Source organism: Euprymna scolopes, chromosome 12, assembly GCF_053919585.1.
Source record: "Euprymna scolopes isolate OS-2025 chromosome 12, ASM5391958v1, whole genome shotgun sequence".
Lineage (NCBI taxonomy): Eukaryota > Metazoa > Mollusca > Cephalopoda > Sepiida > Sepiolidae > Euprymna > Euprymna scolopes.
The window spans coordinates 10,773,655-10,796,887 of NC_136493.1; the positions used below are offsets into that span (position 1 = coordinate 10,773,655).

The 23,233-nt window shown below is 32.7% G+C and overlaps 1 protein-coding gene across 4 annotated transcripts in view; it reads left to right on the forward strand.

The window, feature by feature from the left end:
* The window catches only part of LOC145291174 (rho GTPase-activating protein 1-like), a 290,865-nt gene that overhangs the window by 106,358 nt on the left and 161,274 nt on the right, over positions 1–23,233 (forward strand). The window lies entirely within an intron of this gene.

The following is a 23,233-nucleotide window of genomic DNA, read 5'->3' on the forward strand; positions in this document are numbered from 1 at the left end:
TCGTTAGCTTACCAAAGTTAAGCAACATTGAGCATGGTCAGTACCAGATGGGTGACCATTTGGGAATACTAGGTGCTGTATGTGGGACGCTGGCACCTCCTAGCAAATACTGTAAAAACCTGATGCTGTAATCTCTCCTGACCAGGATATGCATGTGACTGGGGGCTGTTTGTGAATTTAATATTCCCTTGACACTTCCTCCTACAGAGGAAGCTGGTTCACTCTGGCAATGGTGACTGTTGTTGGCATATTAAACATGTGTAAGGTATGCTGTATTCTTTAGATTCTGTTTTTGTTTTTTTATGTTACATGTACGAGTTAGAAGGATAAAACTTTAGAAATGATTTTCTTTTTGGTGTTTAAAATATGAACGTTTTTGTTGATCATCTTCAAATCTTTTAAATGAATTTGAATATTATGTCAGAAGAAAAAAATTTAAAAAAATGGAATGGACTTTGCATAAGCAATTTTCATATTCCTCTCCCTTTTTTTTTTTTTTTTTTTTTTTGTAAACATATAAAATAAAAGGAAACCATAAAATGCTACTGACCCATCTAACTTCCCCATTCTCCTACATCCCACATCAGTACATTACCAAGAACACACACACACCCCTCCCACTTTTTCTCTTTATAAGGAGATTAGAAAGTGGATCTTGGGTTTACTTTCAACAGCCTCGTACCTCTCGCTTCCCTTATTTTGTTCTTTAGCTCTCACATTTAATGAGCGATATTTCTGACAAAGAGAGAAGAATTGCTGTTTTCTGGTTTGGAATCTATTCCAACTAACAATTATTGTTTACAAGTTTTTGACTTTGAAGTATTTTTTCATTTTTATTTTTTTTTTTTAGCTCCTTAGATCAAGTGGCTTCATGCGTTATCTGGAGCAATTTCCATTAAGCAAAAAAACCCTCCTGATCCTTTTACTCTCATTTTAGTCTTGTATTCTGTTTCAATATTTAATTTTCATAAATTTCAATCATTAATGTAACTTTATTTTAATTTCAAACTATTATCATTTATAAACTTCCTTTTCATGGTTTCTGATTTTAACCATTTTCTTTCATCATGCGCATATGCTTACAGCTTATTCATCATTGGGAACAGAACATTTTATCTTAAAAAGGAATTGTATATACCCCATAAAAATTAACCAATAGTTTTCTTGATTAACAATGGGGTTATTATTTCTTGTACAACATGTCAGATTTTCCACACTTTCTGAAACCACCAGTATCGATAAGACCAATCGAATTTTCTATGTTATAATATTACACATAGTGCATATATATATATCCCCATATTTCCTCCTATAACACGCAACACACTAAGTAACATACAAATATCTGTGCGTGAAGTTGCCAAGCTAATCAAGAACCTTGATTCTAGTAAAGCAACTGGCCCTGACGGTATTCCAATTATAGTGTTAAAAAGCTTCAACCAGGATTTGCCTCCATACTTACAAAACTGTTTAAGTGTTGCCTTAAGGAGAAGTGCTTTCCAACAACCTGGAAAACCTCATCAGTATGCCCTGTATTTAAGAATTCAGGTGAAAAGTCATCTCCCTCTAAGTACAGACCAATAAGTCTCCTGTGTGTCATGAGTAAGTTGCTGGAATCCATATTAAATAGAAGTAGTCAACCACCTCAGCAGAAATAACCTCCTTAGTGACATGCAATATGGTTTCCATTCTGCTAGATCTACAGCAGATGTGCTAACGGTTATATCTCATAGGATTAGCGAATCTCTTGACAAAGACTTCAATTCTAGTGCAATTGCTTCTGACATATCAAAGGCCTTCGATAAGGTATGGCATAAAGGCCTACTTCAGAAGATTTCCAGCTACGGTATAACTGGAAATGTTTTCTCAATCATTAAATCATTTCTCTCTGATAGGCTCATAAGAGTAGTGGTTGATGGGGAGAAATCAGAGGCCCACAGTATTAGTGCTGGAGTCCCTCAGGGGTTCATCCTAGGCCCAACTCTCTTCCTGATCTACATCAATGATCTCCCAAAACACATACTTAAATCATTCATTGACATCTATACTGATGACACGACCATCTATGGCAATATATCAAAGGCCGTAAATGACAATGTTCTCTCTGATTCTCTCTCCTCTCATCTTGAGCGCGTGGTACAATGGGGTAAGATGTGGCTTGTTACCTTTAATGCATCCAAAACCAAGCTTCAATCTTTACATCATAAACGCTCTGATCCCCATCTGGCATCAATTGAAATGGATGGCTCTCATCTAGGGGAGGCCCCATGTTTTGATAAGCTTCTGGGTGTGACCTTTGCTCCTGATCTGAAATGGAACATATACATCAAGTCTGTGGCCAAGGTCGCTGGGAAAATGATGGGATCCTTCTACCGCTCCAGAACTAATGATGCAATTCTTTATCTATATAAGAGCCAAGTACGTTCAAGGATGGAGTACTGCTGCCACATCTGGGCAGGAGCTGCTAAAACCAGCCTATCCTGCCTTGACAGAGTACAAAATAGACTTTGTGGCTTAGTCGGGGATGCCCTTTTCTCTTCCCTGCAACCTTTCTCCCACAGAAGAGACGTTGCGAGCCTATCTTTGTTTTATCGTTATTTCCATGGCAAGTGCTTGTCTGAGCCTCAATATCTAGTCCCCCCCCCAATCTTTCTCGAAAAACATCCGTCTAGCTGAAACCACTCGCAATAATTTTCCCCACTCTTCATCTGTGCCTAAATCAAAACGTAGATTCCATGAACAAAGCTTCTTTCTTAGAACTGCACACCTGTGGAACTCTGCTGCTTGCCTGTTTCCCTCCTGACTTTAACTTGGATGTCTTCAAGTCGAACATAAACAAATTCCTGATGAATCGCGCCCTTAAGACACTTATCAAATCTCCAATACTAACTATTACTATGATACTATCCCATTGATTACTGTACACACAATAACCCTTATCCCCGAGTGGCTTCTGGGCCTTGATAAGTGGTGACCTCCATCTAAAAAAAAATATATATATATATATATATATCTATATATATATATATATATATATATATATATATATATATATATTAGTGGAACCGCTAGATGTAAAAGACTCTCCTCACAAAATTTGTAGTTCACGATATGTGATGTGAACATTTTTTGTCGCTGCATATGAAAAAGAATTTTAAGATACAAGTGACAGAAAAACTATCTTTCAGGCATCTGAATCTTCAAAAATCTTAAAATTTGGGTTTTATTCGATTTAAAAAAAAAAAAGAAAAATTTTTTTTTTTTTTTTTTTTTTCATAATGTTCTTGAAATATTTGTTTTTTTTATCTGGAAAACATTTTTTCTACCCCTTCCCCATTAAGATTATTTAAAAAAAATTACGCATTACAATTTTTACATTTGAAGAATATAGATTGAAGAAAGATTTTCTGTTTTAATTTTTATCGTACACCTGAAAATCTTTGTAAGGAGTGGGAGAAGTTTTTTTTTTTTTTATTTTTTTTTTTTATTTATTTATTTTTTAGAAATCGCAAATTAGCTTTAAGAAAGTAAATAATTTATTTCACTCTGAATCCTTTTTCTTCTGCATAGCCACATATTTGATTGAGATCGTGACCTTATGAATAACAGAATAACGATTAATAAAATTGTATCGTATCTCCGTATTTTATTAAATAGAATTTTATATTTGGATGTCAAAGAAAAGTAAAAAAATAAATAGTAAGTGAACGTATTAACGGTTAGGCTAGTTACTATTTGGCTCTTATTTCATTTTGGTTTTATCCTTATTAAAAAATTTAATATTTTTTAGAAGGCTTGGAACAGATTGGACGATTTACTTGTAAAATGCTTTTCAGGATACGAAAATTTCAAGATATGAAAGCCAAGAAAGGAACCAATTAATTTCGTATCTAGGGGTTCCACTATATATTATGCTGCTAAAAATGAGTTCTCTCTGTTTATTCCTCCTAGACTAGTGTGGTTTAAAAATATAAAGGCATTAGTTTGCATATGAAGGTATTAGTTTATTAAGAACGAATTGGGGGAAAAACTGGAATCGAGTGTTTGCCAGCAGAGGGAACACATCGAAGTTAAGATAGCATTAATGAAAAGGAGTGCTGTAAATTTTTATTTAGTTTACTCTTTATCTCTCTCTCTCTCTCTCATATATATATATATATATATTAAGTAATGTGATTGATAATTTAAAATTTAAAAATCAAATTATAATTAAATTAAAAATCCGTTTCATAAGAAGGAACAATAACAAAATCAATTATCTGTACGATCGTTTCGGAAAACAATGCTTTTTATTGTGGTATACATCAAGTTATGTACAATAATTACATATAGTTTTTTAATAAGCAAGGTCTCCTCGTCAGCAAATTTTGAAGGGTTCTTATTGAATTTAAGACACCATAAATAAACCTAGCATTAAAAGTAAGGCAGATGAATCTGAAATTGAATCATGGAAGTATTACAAAGCGAAAGTTGAAATATCTTCTTCACGGCTTTCATATATAATGCCAAACGATAACCAGGAATCTTACCATTAAAAAAGCCGACATTGTCTCTAACTCTGCCCTCTTCAGTAGTTTTCTTCTTCTTCTTATAATAATAATAATAAGAAGAAGAAGAAGAAGAAGAAGAAAACTACTGAAGAGGGCAGAGTTAGAGACAATGTCGGCTTTTTTAATGGTAAGATTCCTGGTTATCGTTTGGCATTATATATGAGAGCCGCGAAGAAGATATTTCAACTTTCGCTTTGTAATACTTCCATGATTCAATTTCAGATTCATCTGCCTTACTTTTAATGCTAGGTTTATTTATGGTGTCTTTTAAATTCAATAAAAACCCTTCAAAATTTGCTGACGAGGAGACCTTGCTTATTAAAAAACTATATGTAATTATTGTACATAACTTGATGTATACCACAATAAAAAGCATTGTTTTCCGAAACGATTGTACAGATAATTGATTTTGTTATTGTTCCTTCTTATGAAATGGATTTTTAATTTAATTATAATTTGATTTTTAAATTATCAATCACATTACTTAATATTGAATTAGCTCTAGGACATTTAACTATCGAGCTTATTATATATCTAAATTACAACGAGCACTTTCTATTTCCTGTATTTTAATTAAACTAGTAATTTCACTGTTACATTAAAATACACTCAGCTCTTTAGACTATTGTTCTAATCTCCTTTAAATATATAGTGGTACCTACCTCGGTACTCAACCATAATTCATTCCAGATGAAATGTTTGACAATCAAAACAATATTTCTCCTTTAAATTAACTGAAATAGAATTAATGGTTCCAGAGTTTAAAAGTCGTTTTTTATCTGTAAACTTTGAGGATTTTATACATTTAATTGCGTTGCCATTTCATAGTTCTTTGCAAGTGCTGACACACACATATTCCTCTTTCAAATTTCTCTATCAGTTCCTTCTTAAATTCGATCATCATTTGCACAGTTTTCCATTTTGCACTTGCTTTACTGCTTTTATTTCTCTTTTCTTTCTTTTTATCCAATGGTAAAAGAATGTCCATTTCCTTTTTTGTTTCTAAAGTTTTTACTCGATGCTAAATCGATTATTTGAACAAGTTTTTTTTGTTCTTTTTTTTTTTTTGCACAGTTAATTACTGTTGTCCCAAGACTTGTCCACTTCATTCATTGTATTGAAGTTTACTGACTTTAAAAAAAAAAAAAAAACTTTTTGGACACCTCAAGCCCTTTGTAGTTCAAAAAAAGAGGTTGACCAATCCAATTGCATGGTTCTGGTGCGACACTCATGGGCTAAAAATAACTCAGACAACTTAGACTATCGAAGGGCTTGCGATATTTGAAATATAACCCTCATCGCAAAGTTCAGACTTGTGTGTGTGTGTGTGTGTGTATATATATATATATATATATATATATATATATATATATATATATATAAATATTGAAAGGAGGCCACTGTAGGATGGTTTGTGTTAGATGATAAGAAAATGATCAGCAATAGCTCCAGTCTATGCCAAAACTTGCCAAACTTTCATGAAAAACTCATCTAGTTGAAAACACTATCGATTCACCCACTCTTTATCTGTGCCTAAACATAGATTCCATGAACAAAGCTTCTTTCTTAGAACTACATGCTTGTGAAACTCTTCCATTTTCTTGCTTTCCAGCTGACTACAATATGGTCATCTTCAAGTCCAACGTAAACAAGTTCTTGATAAGCCGTCCCCTTAAGTAATCCAATTTACCAAATTTCCACTACTAACGATTACTATGATATTGTCTCATTGACTACCGTACATGCATTAACCGTTATCCTCGAGTGGCCCCCGGGCCCTGATAAGTAGTAACTCCTTTGTTAAAAAAAAAATAATAAAATAAAAACTAGACAACCTAAAATAAATAACATTAATTATGAATCTTATCACAATATCTTAGGGTCCTGGATATGACCTTAAACTATATCCGATGGTGAGGGCCCCAGCTTGCAGGCCTTAGGGAGTGTGGAGTCACCCTTTAATTGCCATTGCTCCCAGGTCCACTCTGACCCGGAGTGGTAGCACCTGTTAGGGTCCCAACTATGGGTTAAATAGAATACGACTTAAAAAACAAATATACTATATTAAAAAATCGTTCTTCAAAATCACCAGATTCGGCATTAAATAACCTGAAAAGGGTTGATATGCCGTAAAACAAAACAACAACCAACAACAAAAAACCAGTCAGTTTAGTGTGTGAAAATTGATTTCTATTCCGAAATTCATTTAAATTTCAAAATGTGATTTATTCTGGGGGTGAGGGTATTTTGTTGAAATTTAGATGCAAATAAAATTTAAGTATATAATTCTCTCGTTTAGTTATCAATAGCTTTTTTCCCCTAGGTTACTTAGTGTACTATTTTCTAGTGATGGACGATTTATTCTTTAATGTTAACGCTTTTCAACTTAATACTTAGCCAGTCACCTCTTTATAGAAGTGTCACTCGTCAATATAGTGAGCTTTTTTTTTTTCTTTTTTTTTTTTTTTTTTTTAATAACAAATCCAAGTTAAAAATTTTAGTGAATACAATTTTTGCCCTATTATCGAATTGTATTTCCATCTACTTTTACATAGTCTGAATATGAGTTTTTCTTATTGGTTTACTATTCAAATAAAATTTAGTTTATGTACTTATACTGTGCTATGTATCATAGCAAGAAAATTTAATGTGTTAACTGTTGAAATGAATTTCAATGCTGCCATGTATTAATTTTTTTAAGTTAATCACCATTTATCAAGGCTTAAAGGCTACAAAAGGATAAGGTTTAATGTGTATCAAATATTGTAAATTTAACCGTTTTGTAAATTTCACAACTAACCTTTTTAAACACTGTACATTTTATTTAGCCATGTCTTTAAAAACACGTGATCACGTTCCTGCATACAGCATTCATTATCCATACGAATTAAAAAAAAAAAATAATAAATAAATTAAAAAAAAAAAAACTTTGAATTGCCACACAGTTTAAACTCGGTAGACATAAATTAATCATGACGACTGGGAGAATTCAGTCGAAAGTATTCGCAAAAAATGGTACAAAAACACCTACGGATTTTATATGCAGTAATTTAACAGAAGCACAAGCTGAATCATAGTTAAAAAAATATAAAATAAAATAAACAAAGAAACTCTGTACTATATAATAACACATGTGCGTGTGTATACGTATGGATATATGGATATACTGCTAAGTACATATCTTGTGTCCTAATTTAAAAAAAAAAGTCTTAACAGACAGTAAATTCTTTCTCTTTTCTTCCCGAGGACACACCTTAATTTTCTACTATGAAAAATAATATATTGCACGAGTTTTTTTCTTTACTATAAATTCTTAATTACACTACTTTAAAAAAAAATTGTATTATCTCCCTTTCTTCAATCATGAATAAGCTATAGAGATGTTTTCTTTTTTCAACTTTTTCATTAATACAGACGAAAAATTTTTATTATAGATTCCAACTACTGTTCTCATCCTGAGTATTATTTTTATGTTTCAATCGATGTCAAACTCTGAAATCTTCTAGGACATGTGGCATAGTGGATAAAGTGGTTTGTAAAATTCAGTTGTAAAGTTATACTTTTCTGGAGGTTGAAGGTTCAATTCTTAGTGTGAACGACAATCAAAATACAATTGCAAAGTACTTAGAACTTCTACGCAGTCATGGCCGATGGAACAAGAGCATGCTTCCCCCGTGGATCAAATAAATCAATTTGAAATTCCGTACAGATTCCAGAATTCGACAAGAAGGGTGGTGATTACATCGACTGAAACGTTGTGAAAATAGCACTTAAGATGAGAACAATAATCTAAATAATCCAAATATGAATAATCAATCCTCATCTCAAAATTTAAAAAAAAAAAATGTAATACAATTGTTTCTCTTTGGTGGATCGATATTGTTGATCATGTATGCAACTTCCAGCAACGCCATCTGCTTTTGATCGATTTGATTTGTCACTTCATTGACATTACACTTTGATCTTTGCCTGAAGGCCAGGAAGTGCAGTATTTTTAAGTCTCGGGTACTTTTGATTACACCGGTTATGAGAAACTCCATAAATCTTAAATACATTTATGCTCATTGTGTCTTCACATTATTCTAGTCCAATCAAAAAGTTGTACAATTGTGTGTGTATATATATGTATATTTTGTAGAAGTGCGTGTGCATAATATATATATATATATATATATATATATATATATACTAGCAAAAGTACCCGTCGTTGACTGGGTTCAAAAACAGCCTACAGAAAATGGACTCTGATTTATGAAAGTATGATAGGTTATGAAAAGGAAGGGCTGTAAAGAGATAGCTTCGAATTTGGGGGTATCAAAACCAAAGCAAAATATGATGAAAGTAAAAATAAAATAGATAAACCCCATAATCTATTATACCATACCTGTTCACACTGAAACACTTATCACAATATTGTGTGGATCTATATTAAAAAACCTTGTTAAACTTTGTGACATATTTCCATTCTATGGAGGTCAGGTGCGAACGAACACCCCATAATTTTATTATACCATATTTCTTCAAACTGAAACATAATTAGTAAAGTATACTTACGCAAATAGATATGAAAAGTCTTTATTAAAGTTTGTGCCTATTTCCATTCTATGGAGGCCAGGCACGAATGCAGACCTCACAATTTTATTATATCATCCCTATTTAAGTTAAAACATACTTATCAAAGTATTCTTATGTACAACTATATCAAAAACACTTGTAAACGTTTTTTTTTTTTTTTTTAATTTTTAAATTTTTTATTTCCATACTTTGTGGACTAGGCACGTACGCAGACCCCACAATTTTAATGAACCACCGTTCTGCCAGATCAAACATACCCATTCCTGTGTCTCGATACATTTATCATTATATGTAATCAGTTTTTTTTTAAAATAGTCAACCATATAGGAGCCTATTCGTGACCACACACACACACATTCAGCTTTATATTATAGATAATAAACTGATATAGAACAAAAAAAAAATCAATGATACTGTTTTATTCTGTCCGTTTTTTTTAAAGTTGTGTTGGCTGATATCGGGTAAATATGCGCTGTGCAAATCTATTCACAAAAATGAAACAATTCATGTAAACAGCTGTTTCAACACGATATGTTTTACTTACCAACTCAAACAATAAGATTACTTATCTTCTGCTGATCTCCTATAGGAAATTTATTTCAGTTTCAGGTTAACTTATTTTCCTCAAATGTTATCGTAAACGTTCAATATTTCATCGTGATACTGGAAAACTTATATAACACGCGCACACACATCAACACAAACAGTCACAAAAAAAGCTGGTAAACGTGGCATGGTGGTATGGGATGAGGAGAAAGTAGCAACCCTAGTAGAAATCAGTGTCCATTATGATGCTTGCTTAAACACATGAGGGAGAAGATAACCAAACACCAAGGTACTCTTATTCACTCTCAAACAAGACATATTGCCACTTGGATGTAAAGGGTTACTAATATTTGGGATCATGTCTACAGGGGACTGTGGGGAGTTGAGCATCGAGATGTCTGTTTGCATTGCATTTAAACTTCTGCATGTTGGTACAGTCAGGGAACAAGGAGGGAAGTCCAAAGTCTAGATGCCTGAGGGGAAAAACTGAGTAGAAGGCTTCTAGAGACCTCAACAGTGAAGGGGTGATTTTTACATGAAAAGAAACTGGAATCTTGGGAAGATCTTCATCATTATAGTAATTATAGGAACAACCAGACTCATTGAAAAAAACACATGACAAATATACCTGATGAACCAAGTGCAAGAGAGATACAAACAATTGTGTTTAAAGGGACGACTAGAATCTTAAAAATATGTTGGAGCGTTTGACATAGTGGGTGAGTGTCTGGCATCTGGTTGAATACCCTATCCCCAGTAAAAACAATGGTTGAATACCCTATCCCCAGTAAAAACAAAGGACAATTGAAAAAAAAAAAAATTTGTTCAGACCAAACAACACCTATTACTACTAAAGTGTAACGGATACTGTGATAGTGGTGGTGGTGGGGGGGACCTACATGGGGAGTTGGGCAGCAAGATTTGTTAATATTAATGTATAATGAAACTGTTTTAAGTTGGTTAGGTAGATTTGTTCAAATTAAGCTTTGTGGTGTTTTCTTCTAATCTGGTTGCACAACCAAGGCTTGTGAGTCTTATCTGCCCTGTTATTGAATGCAAAGCTGATGGAACTTGGGTGTATGGGTTCATACCGTTACCAACAATATTAGTGAACTCGGTCTGCACTTATAACCACAATGCTATGCCAACAAGTATATTCTGGTGTGTGTACCGGCTGTCTGAAGATATTGACTTCCTGACCTAAAATATACCAAGCATTGATGTTTTTTCCTTTCTCTTTGCAAAACTTAATTATATTCTTCAAAACCAAAAACAATTTCTTCTACAAAGCAATCAAACCAAACACCATGAATAAATATTTGAAAATATAAAGAACTTGAAACATAAAAACTAACAAAATAACCGAATTCTACGTTAAATGATACGAAAATGGTCGTAAAACATAATATCTAAACCAAACTAGTGTGTGTGTGTGTGTGTGTGATTCTTATAGTATTTTCATTCTATTTGATTCCGCTCATCTCTTGAATGAGTGATTGCGGGGGGGGGTATGTGTTCAATGTTTATTGATTACTTGATTTCAAAATGGATCCTGGAATCTTTTCCGATTTACAAACAGAAAAAAGCTTTCTTATTGTTCATTTTGTTTGCATAAACATTAATTATTATCCATCGACCAGCTTCCACGTTCACCTTTCGTCCACATTTAGAAATCTGTTCGATCATATATCAGCTGCCGTTCGAGAATATTTTTATCAGCGTTGTGCGCAGTTCATGATTGGATTGTATAATCAATCGACGACGGCGGCTGCTGCTGCTTCTTCTCGTCTCCTTCTAAACCCGATTTAGAATTAAGACTTTCGGGTAGTTGGTCTGTTTCACTGCAGATCAACACTTTTTTTTGGTAATTTAATCTCTGAGATAAAAGAACTATTAACCCTTTACCGCCAGAATATTTTTAAGGTGGCACACACATATGTGACGAAAGTTCAATCAATCGCCGTCTTTGTTTTCCTTCTAAACCCGATTTTGTCTGTTTTAGGGCAGATCAACACTTTTTAAGTAACTTAATTCCGAGATAAAATAACTATTAATAAAATTGCAGTCAAATCAAGAATCAACATCCATTATTTTCCGAACAACCAAATAAGGAGAGTAAAATGTTGACTTTGGGTTTAATTTTGGCGGTCTTGTAACCCTCACTTCCTTTTTGTCCTTTCATCCTCACATCCCATGAGCTAGGTCTCTGACAACGAAGGAAGAATTGCTGTTTTCTGGGTAGACATCTATTATAGGCCTGTTAAAGGGTTATAAGGAAGATATACGCTGAAATAAGATAACCTGTATTACAGAAACATACAAACAAGTGGTTCGTCTAACCGACGAACGACCGAGGAAGGTCCACCGGATATCGACTTCCACCTTACGTTTTGGTCTTTCAGTATTTACTTAGTGTGGAATAGTCTATGAGTAGATAAGTTTAGTTCCGCGACAACAAAATCTATCCATCTAACGCTCGTCGTTGATTGGTTTTTTACTTTAAAGTAGTATTTTTCTTTATAGCTCCTTACATGAAGTGGCTTCATACCTTGTCTGAAGCTATTTCTATTTAAAAAAAAAAAAGAATAAATAAATAAAAAACATTCGTTTTAACGTGTTTTACATGCTGGCATGCTTCCTATGGAAGAAATCATAAAACTTAAAAGCAAATAACCTCAACCAAAACACAGTACTATTTGATTATCTACCAACTGGTATACTTTTAACATGCTGAAACTGTAAATTGTTTTATTTCAAAATTTGTTGTCGATGTTTGATTGTCGTACTAAAAACGAAATGACTTACACTACCACTAACCTTAACCCGAATGGCACACCTCCAACATAAACCTTCATAAAATCTTAATCGCTTAAGATATCAAAGTAAAGCCAATATTTTGGTCACTGTTTTTTCATATTTTAATGACATTTGATCATAGAAATAAAATTCTGGAAAAAAAAAAATACAGATTACTCGTGTTAAAAGCTATAGGAGTCGATAATGTAATTCTACTTTGTTTTAGTAAGGAGGCATAAAGTACCTTTTTTTTTTTTTTTTTTTTTTTTTTTTAAGAATTAAACCCTGGTCTCCCGGCCCAATAGGGAACCCTCTTACAATTATACAAACTACAAACCCTCTCAACGTAAATATCCTCAACAAACCTGACAAGCAGCAAAATCCCACCCCTACACAGTAAAGATCCCCAGATGCTAGAAAGCCTTCTACTCTCATAGTTTCTTCCCCAGAACTGCTAGACCTTGGAATTTCCTCCCGGGTTCATGCTTCCCCAACTGTACAAACATGCAGAAGTTCAAATGTAATGTAAACGGACATCTTACTGCCAAACTCCCTACATATTATCCCTGCAATTTATGTCCCAGCTAGTAGCTCCCACTCCCCCACATTAAAGTGGCACTATGCCTTGTTTGGTGGTGAAAACACACAAAAACAAAATGGTGGCTATACTTCACTTGTAAGTAATATAATTGTGAATAAAAGAAAACTATGATGGTCATATACTTGTGAAATAGAAACTGCGTAAGGATATGTCATTCAGCAAATGATTGGTTTTCAGAATGTATTAGAGATGAATCATTGATATTTTATTCCCTTTCCCCAATGCACAGTTTGCATTGTAATTGGGCAAAACCCGTCTCATCATGAGGACATAAAAAAAAAAAACTACCAATTGCTAAACAATGACTTTCCATGTTTATATGCGTTTGTTGTCACAGGTGTCTGTCTGTAACATATTAGTATAGACAAACCTGGCGTTGCCTGGGAATAAATGTCTACTCTTACATCCTGTTCTAAATCCAATGTTTTTTTTTTTTTTTTGTTTTTTTTTTTCATTCTAAACAAGGCATATTGCCACTTGTAAGGGGCTACTCTTTGAGATCATATCTGATAGGGAACAAGGTGTTTGTTCACATTACATTTAAATTTTTGGATGTTAATTCCGTCGGAAACAGGAAGTGAATTCCAAAGTTTATCAGTTCGAACGAAGAAACTATTACAGTAAAAGGCTTTCTGGTACATAGGGACATCAACAGTGAAGGGGTGAGATTTTGCTGCTTGTTGGATTAGTCGGGAGTATGTACATCAAGGAGGGCACACGTGCTACTAATTCATTAGAGCACATTCCATTAAAGTACTTACAAAACAGGCACAGAAACGCAACATTGCGGTGAGTGGACAAGGTTGGAGCTTGGTTGATTGTGCAGAACCTAATAGGTTTAAGACTCATTTTTGAACCCTGTCTGAGTGGTAGATGCACTAGTCCAGATGTGGCAACAATACTCCATGTATGGGTGAATTGTGGCTTTCTAACAAGATAGAATACGCTCTGTTGTAAGTAATTTTCTAGTACGGTAGAGGGAACCCACCTTCTTTGCAGCAGCCATGGCAATATCCTCAATGTAATTGTTCCAATTCACGTGCCAGTGAATGTTCACCATTTCATTTATTCCCCCCCCCTCTAAATAAAGCAGAATGTTTGATGTTTATGGATGTCTTCATTTAACTCTGAGACAAAACATCCCAAAAAAAAATTTGCCTGAATAATCCAAATAATACTAAGCATGGTTATTTTACATCCAGTGGTGAGAAATCTATAAATCAAAAGTAAACTGGAGAGTTATCGAAAAATTGCTATTTTGTAGCAGAGAACGTATGAGTGCATGAGGGAGGGGACGAACAAAAAAACAAAACAAACAACCTACCGTAATAATTTCATAAATTTTACTGTTTTATTTATATTTTTACTGCAACTGTGTTCTTTTTTCTGTTTTTTCGGGAGAGAGTAATAAGTTTTGTTTCTTTGAATTAGTGAACAAATATATTTTTTGTTTTGTTTGTGTTAGGAAAGTTATTTTGGTCATTTTTACGACATGACCTAGTGTAATATAAACACCCCCAACCTCCTTATGCTAAAAACGGCTTTCGGAATAAACACTCCAAACCGCCCTATGTTAAGAACAGCTTTCGAGGTTGGGGTGTTTATTCTGAAAGCCGTTCTTAACACGGGGGAGTATATACTATGCTGGGATAGATCATTTTCTTGTCACAAGACTTGTTGCTTGAAGAAACACAATGATACTCTGCCCTTCCTTTTCTTTTCCTTTTAAACTCTTTCCTTTCCTCTTTCTTTCAATTTTTAACGTCTGCTCATTTCTTTTTGCTCACTCAGTATAATCTGGCGGTTTCCGTCGTTCGCTGAGCCTTACCGAGCGAGACTCATGGAAAAACGGGCTTTAAACTGCAAAAGTACCACTGTTTATGCAAAATGGTGGATTTTCAAGTATCTTCAACTCCTCTCTCATTTCATGCAACTTTTAAAAAAAAAATTTTTTTTTTTTTTTTATTACATTTTCACCCCAAACAAGGCGCATTGCCACTTTGGTGTAGGGGGCTACTATCAGGGGCAGCAACTACTGGGGCACTATGTTGGGATTTGGGCAGTAAGATGTCTGTTCACGTTGCACTTGAACTTCTGCATGTCAGTACAGTTAGGGAAGCAGGAACCTGGAATGGAGTTCCAGTCTAGCGGTTCTGGGGAAGAAACTACTGGAGTAGAAAGATCCTTTACATCTAGGGATCTCTACTGTGTGGGGGTGGGATTTAGCTGCCTGTCGGGTTCGTTGAGGGTGTCTACGTTGTGGGGGCACAAGTGTCTGCAGTTCGTCAAAGCATTCACCATTAAAATACTTGTAGAACAGGCAGAGGGATGCAACGTTTCGTCGATGGGACAGAGGCTGGAGCTTAGATGCCAGTTCAGGGCCTATCAGATTGGCGACTCTTCAATTTATGCAGACAAAACGAGTTCATAGATATTTCTGTTTCTATGATAACTGCCAAATTTCGGCAACATGAGCATTCAGCATCATTTATGTCTATAGAACTTCATTTAAAATCAGCATACAACCTCTTAAGCATTAATTCTACTCAGTTGGAAACAATGATTTACTATTATTAATGCTTTACTTGAACAGTATTTTTTCCCATCAGAAAGCAATTTTTTAACATGAAATTCATATGCTTCAAAAGTGAAAGCAATTTGGAAGCTTTTAAAAATCATGAAATGGAAGGTCATTTAAATAGGATTTTGAAATTTCTAACAAATCCTTATCTGTTCAAGTTGTGAAATCGATTTGAATTCAATAATTTTATAAAAAATTTAAACAATATTAAATTTGGTTCAATTAATAACTTTATAACCAAATTGTATTGTAATAATTAAGTTTAATTTTCACAACTCTATTTTCAAAAATAAAATAAACGGCATAATTTTTTTTAAAAGTTGTTTTCCTCTATTAGTGATAAACAAAATAAACGTGCAGGTGTGTGTACGTGCTAATCTTTTTCTCTCGCTTTTTTTCATTTTTATCGCATTTCATGAGTGTCCACTTCGTCTAGTGATTGCTGATTGCCTTGTCTGTTAAACTAAGACAAACAAACAAAACTTTTCATGCAGATGATACACAAGGAGACTTTCACTGAGTTTTCTTCAAGATTTTATTGAAGAGAATAAACTTAGAGAGAGACTAAATGCTAAGGAATTATTTTCTTAACTTACTAACTTGAGATGAGATCTTAACATTCAGCTTAGATTCTTTCTACATTACTGGACATGTCTCATTCACTTGACTTTCTATGGAGAGATTGATTAGAAAACCTTTGTTTCTCTCACTCAAAAACGTGACGTCATATCCTCATGTTTGTTTGTTTTTTTTTTGTGTTTTTTTTTGTTTTTTTTTTTTACTGTTTTGTCTATAGTTTGACCTCTTGCCTCTGGCTTGTTACCCATCTTTCATTCAACCTTGAAAACAGTTCTATTTTACAGATCTGGGTTATCCTGATATGCACTAAGTGACCCTTGTCAAAATTCACACTAGCAAATTTAATCACTACTTAATGTCGTAGAGTCCATACTGTGTAACAAAGTGAAAAAAAATTGAAAGAGTTCCAAGCAACACCAGATAGGTATAGTTTATTAAAAAAAATTAAAATATTCTTTTTTAAGAATTAATTTTCTCTCCCTACATCTTTTATTTTTAGACTGTGTGTGTGCGCCTTATTTTTAGACTGTGTGTGTGTGTCTTCTGATAAATCTAAGACGTTAAAGAGTTGCATCATGTTAGCTTGTAGATTTACCTGCCAATCGATATGATCTGCTTTTAATGGATCTAACTTCATCTTCTCCTTTGTCATACTCCCTGATTGATTATCGTGTTGTACTGCGGATGCCCCCTCCGCCTTCCACCTATCGACATTGTTACTTCGTTTTACGCCCACTCGCAATTACAAATGTGTGTGTTGCCCTCTAGCAAGATCCAACATATATAAAACAAACTGATTTTATGTATTGGATGAAGTAAAAAAAAAAAAAAAAATGGGGGAGAAAGAGAGAATGACTGCATATTAATAGCCACAGTGTTCATTAAAAAAGAAGCCTTTTCAACGTCAAAAAACTAACCAATGCTAAGTGTTAGATGGATAGATTCCAACCCAGAAAATAGCAATTCTTTCCCCTTTGTTAGAAACATTGCTCATGGAATGTGAGGACTAAAGGACAAAATAAGGGAAGCGAGAATTATGAGGCTGCCGAAAGTAAACCCAGGGTCCACTTTCTACTCTCCTTATTAGGTTGTTCAGAAAGTAGGTATTTATGAGATTCCCCACGAAAGCAAAATTTTACAGAAGGTCATTTTTAATGTAGGGTGAGGGGAAGCAGCTCCCAAAGTAGGTATTCTGGCAGTAGAAAAAAATAAAATTGCCTTAGGCAATGGAGGGAGAACCCTTTTATGCTAAGCACAAATTAACTTGAGTGTAGAATCAGAACGGATACTACACTCTGATCCTGGCCTGTGCCAGGTAAGTTGTTCAGAAAGTAATGTACGATTTAAGAAACCAATCTCTACTTATTGCTAGCTGTATCTCTCACTCCAGCATTGCCCGGAAGTTGGAGTGGCTATTTTATACCAAAATCAGATGTCCAGTTGTGGTCATGCTGTGGCTAGTGTGGCCTTTTCCTATCTATCGGTCTGAAGTATAGTCCTGTGCAATTCTACGAGATGCAACCTACTAGGCTTTACATCTTCACACTTTGAGAAGGGATTAATTTATTGCTAATCGTCTAAGGCGACCCTGCCAGGAAATGCCAATGGGACGTTCCAGGCAATTTTGGTTTGTCTCTTCTAGGACACTGGCTTTTTCAAATCTCACTTTCCCGCCATGGGAGATAAATAAAACTCTGTGGATCTTGTTTTGTTTGATGCACACATTTGATAACATCACTAAAAATGATGTCGTCTATTAAGGTAGTTTGAGAATAACTGTGCAGAATGGATGACGTCACAAAATGATTACGTCATTCATCAAGTATAAGAGAAGCAATAGAAATGAGCCTTTATTGAAACGTTGACCTGAAAGACATTTAGCATGCTTACTAAAAGTAATATATAATAAGCATTATTTATGCGTGTGTATGTGTTATATATATATATATATATTAGCAAAGTCCCGACCTTAACATTTGAACTTGACCTTAAAAAATTGTGCACCATTCCGAGGTGGGGGACCACCATCATGCCAGGTTTAGTCATAACTGGTCCAATGGTGTGAGCTGTAGGAGACATGGACTTTGACCTTGACCATAACCTTGAAAAATGGTGTGTACTATCCCTAGGTGGGGGGGGGGCATCATCATGACAGGTATTGTCATGAGCGGTCCAGTGGTTTGGACTGTAGGAGTGTTATACACACAGGCACACATGAACTCTACTACTTATATATCTTTTGGGATAAAAATTCTGATGTGAGAGATAAAAGAAATATTTAAAAATATCTATAATAAATACTGATCAATTGGATCACAGGTGATCTAATAAATGAAAATCACTCGTCTAATTGAAACCACTATCAATAATTTCACCCACTCTTTATCTGTGCCCAAACCTAAACATAGATCCCATAAGCAAAGCTTCTTTCCTAAAACTGCACGCCTGTGGAACTCTCTTCCGTTTCCCTGCTTTCTAGCTGACTACAATATGGTTGTCTTCAAGTCCAACGTAAACAAGTTATTGATGAGCCATCCCCTTAAGTAATCCAATTTACCAAATTTCCACTAACGATTACTACGATATTGTCCCATTACTGTACAGTCAATAACCCTTATTCTCGAGTGGCTTCCGGGCCTTGATAAGTGGTGACTCCTTTGTAAAAAAAAAAAAATAGTTTCATATGACTAATATCCGTTTTGGTAAAAGTAGATAGCATAACAATTGAGTTGATCTTTTCATGTTATTTCTCTTTTAAATAATTGTAAAAGAATTTAAGGTATGAACATGAAAATGTTTATATTTTCATGTTTATCTCAACCACGAGATTGACACAATCTGTACCGAGGTGACCTTGATCCTTTCTTCATGGTATCAAGTTGACAAGAAATTTCTTGCGGTTGTTGACTTTTAAATTCAGATCAACATTTCGGCTCAAACAAAAATTTATTGATCGAAATAAGCACCATCAGAAGCAAACGCACTTTTGTCAACGCAAAACTATGCCAGTAACGTAAAAATCTTGCATTATGGTGGTAATGAAGTCGCTGAGGGCGTTTTTGACATCGCTTAGGTTTTTTTAAACATTTCTCACACAAAAAACAAGTTGAGATGCTAGAAAAAGTGGTAGTCGGTAGATGAAATGTCTGTAGAGTATGGTGGATGAGGCAGGGTTTCATAGCCCAATTAATTCAACTTATGCAGGATCGATTTAGCAGCGTGCGATCGGGCATTGTTGTGGAGGAGAATTGGGCCTCTTCTGTTGACTAATACTGAGTGTTGTTGTCAAAGTTTCTGATGCATTTCATCCATTTGTTGACAGTACTTCCCTGCCATAATGGTTTTGCCTACATTTGAAAAACTAATGGATGAGACCAATCGTAGACAACCAAACAGTCAGCATGACCTTCTTTTGGTGCAACTTTGACACGGGAAGTGTCATGGAGCTTTGTCAACGCCTAATCACTGAGCTGAGCATTGCTGGTTATCATAAAGAACCCACTTTTCATTGCAAATCACAATCCGGTCAAGAAACGGGTCTTTTTTTTTTTTTTGCGTAAAAGAAGGGAAGATGACACTTCATAACTGTTTTTTTTGTTTCTGTTTTGGTTTTGTTCAATTCGTGAGGTATCCATTTATCAAGTTTTGTGGTCTTTCCAATCTCTCTCAGGTGGTTGGAAATCATTGCGTACATGTTACGTCTAATTCAGAAGCAAGTTTTCAAACAGTTGTGCATGAATTAGCTTCAACTAAAGCTCTTAATTGATCGTTTGTCAACATCCGATGGCCGACCACTACACTCATCATCTTCAAGACTCCAAATTTCTTAAACCATCATTGTGCTGTGTGTCCAGTAGTGGTTCTAAATGCTTTGTTGATATTGCAAGCTGTTTCAGCAGCTTTTCAGCCTAGCTTGAATTGTAAGAAAATTGTGTGATTTGCTTTTTTCCATATTGTATTCAACATTCTGAAAAGAAGACCTAATTGTTTTAAAACGATTATAATTTAAGTGATTAGTTAGAGTGAAAAACTCTTCAAAATGATATATAGAATAAATATATAAAATATATAGAATAAATATATAAAATATATAGAATAAATATATAAAATATATATATAGAATAAATATATAAAATATATATATAGAATAAATATATAAAATATATATATAGAATAAATATATAAAATATATATATAGAATAAATATATAAAATATATATATAGAATAAATATATAAAATATATATATAGAATAAATATATAAAATATATATATAGAATAAATATATAAAATATATATATAGAATAAATATATAAAATATATATATAGAATAAATATATAAAATATATATATAGAATAAATATATAAAATATATATATAGAATAAATATATAAAATATATATATAGAATAAATATATAAAATATATATATAGAATAAATATATAAAATATATATATAGAATAAATATATAAAATATATATATAGAATAAATATATAAAATATATATATATAGAATAAATATATAAAATATATATATAGAATAAATATATAAAATATATATATAGAATAAATAGAATATATAGAATAAATATATAGAATAAATATATAAAATATATAGAATACATCTATAGAATAAATCTATAGAATATATAGAATAAATATATAGAATATATAGAATAAATCTATAGAATATATAGAATAAATATATAGAATATATAGAATAAATATATAGAATATATAGAATAAATATATAGAATATATAGAATAAATATATAGAATATATAGAATAAATATATAGAATATATAGAATAAATATATAAAATATATAGAATAAATAGAATATATAGAATAAATATATAAAATATATATATATATAATATATAAAATATATAGAATAAATAGAATCTATAGAATAAATATATAAAATATATAGAATAAATATATAGAATAAATATATAAAATATATAGAATAAATATATAAAATATATAAAATATATAGAATAAATATATAGAATAAATATATAAAATATATAGAATAAATATATAAAATATATAGAATAAATATATAAAATATATAGAATAAATATATAAAATATATAGAATAAATATATAAAATATATAGAATAAATAGAATATATAGAATAAATATATAAAATATATATATATAGAATAAATAGAATATATAGAATAAATATATAAAATATATAGAATAAATATATAAAATATATAGAATATATAGAATAAATATATAAAATATATAGAATAAATATATAAAATATATAGAATAAATATATAGAATAAATAGAATATATAGAATAAATATATAAAATATATATATATATATATAGAATAAATATATAAAATATATAGAATAAATAGAATAAATATATAGAATAAAGGTATTACGATAAAAACTTATATGAAAATACATCATTTTAAATCAAAATGAAAAGTTTTTGTCAACCTAATATTATATAAATAGCCGAGATCATAAATATATGAAATTACCCATATATGTTGTTTGGCTGTGGAAATAAATATGTAATCTCTCGCATTCTGAAAATTATATATTTCCAAACGTTTTCTAACTACCTCATCTTTGCCCCTTATTATTGCAAGGTGTATGCTTCATTCTTTCAATATGTGAAAGGCGTGACAGTAAAGTTTAAGTTTTTTTTGTTTGTTTTTTTTAACTTCATTGTATTAAAATGCCAACATTCTTTTAGTACAATTCTGACTTAACTCCTCAGTTCCAGCTGGATGGAGTAAAATTACACCTGTTATATAAAATTAGATGATTTCTCCAACTTCATATCACATAACCAAACTACTTGCTTCCTCCAATAGGTTATTTCTGAATCCTCTGAAAAAAGAACCAACTTTGAATCGACACTGATTGAACAAAACAAGAATATTTTACCATTTTAGACTCAAGATAGTGTCTGTATGAATATCCACGTTTCATAGTGTCTGTATGAATATCCACGTTTCATAGTGTCTGTATGAATATCCACGTTTCATAGTGTCTGTATGAATATCCACGTTTCATAGTGTCTGTATGAATATCCACATAAAGAAAAAAAAAACTGTACCATATCAGCCACATTTAAAAAAAAAAAAAAATTTTTTGACATGTGAAAAATTTAAAAATCTGATAAAATCACAGAGAAACCTTCATTTCTGACCAAATTTGATGTCATTTTCAGATTCCTCGGTCAAAAAACGTACCTGAGTGAGTTTCTAAGGATCACGTATGTTCCAAACTGAAAATATTCAATAAAATGTTACCCAGATGACACCTCGGTTGATTTATACAAAATGCTTTGAATCTATAACTGCTTGGAGTCACATGCTCAAAATTTCAGGATTGTTTTGCAGTTTTTATGATGTCTATGTTACAAAATCTGAGGATATGGGTTTCAAAATCCTAAATTCCTGGATGATTCGATGTGGAGTGACCCACTTTGACTGCAGCTCTGGTTCTGATCTCTCGATCAATGATGTAATTCTGGAAATTCTTAATAACAATACAATATTTATATTTATAACCCTTATCCCTGAGTGGCTTCCGGGCCTTGATGTGGTGACCACCGTGTAAAAAAAAAAAAAAAATCATATTGAAATTATCAGCACAATCAGTCACATTCCAAATGCAACATCTACTCACGTCTCTTCTCTGCATCTTGTTAATATCTAGGTAATACTTATTTACTATCTGGCTTTTTTCGATCACCCCCCCCCTCATCCCAACCCTCAGCGTAATCATATTACATTATGCATTAATCCCCACCCATTCTCAGATGACTACAAATACAAATTTGTTGCTTAGGAATATTACAAATAGATACACTGGGTTTGTTATAGTTGTATGTGACAAGACTGGAGGCAGCTAACGAAATGTAATGAGACATTGTCAATTGTAGGTGTTTACTGTTTGATCTGTTTACAATGTGGCAATCCGCGTCTCTTTCATATTTACATGAAACAATCATTTGTGACTATTTGA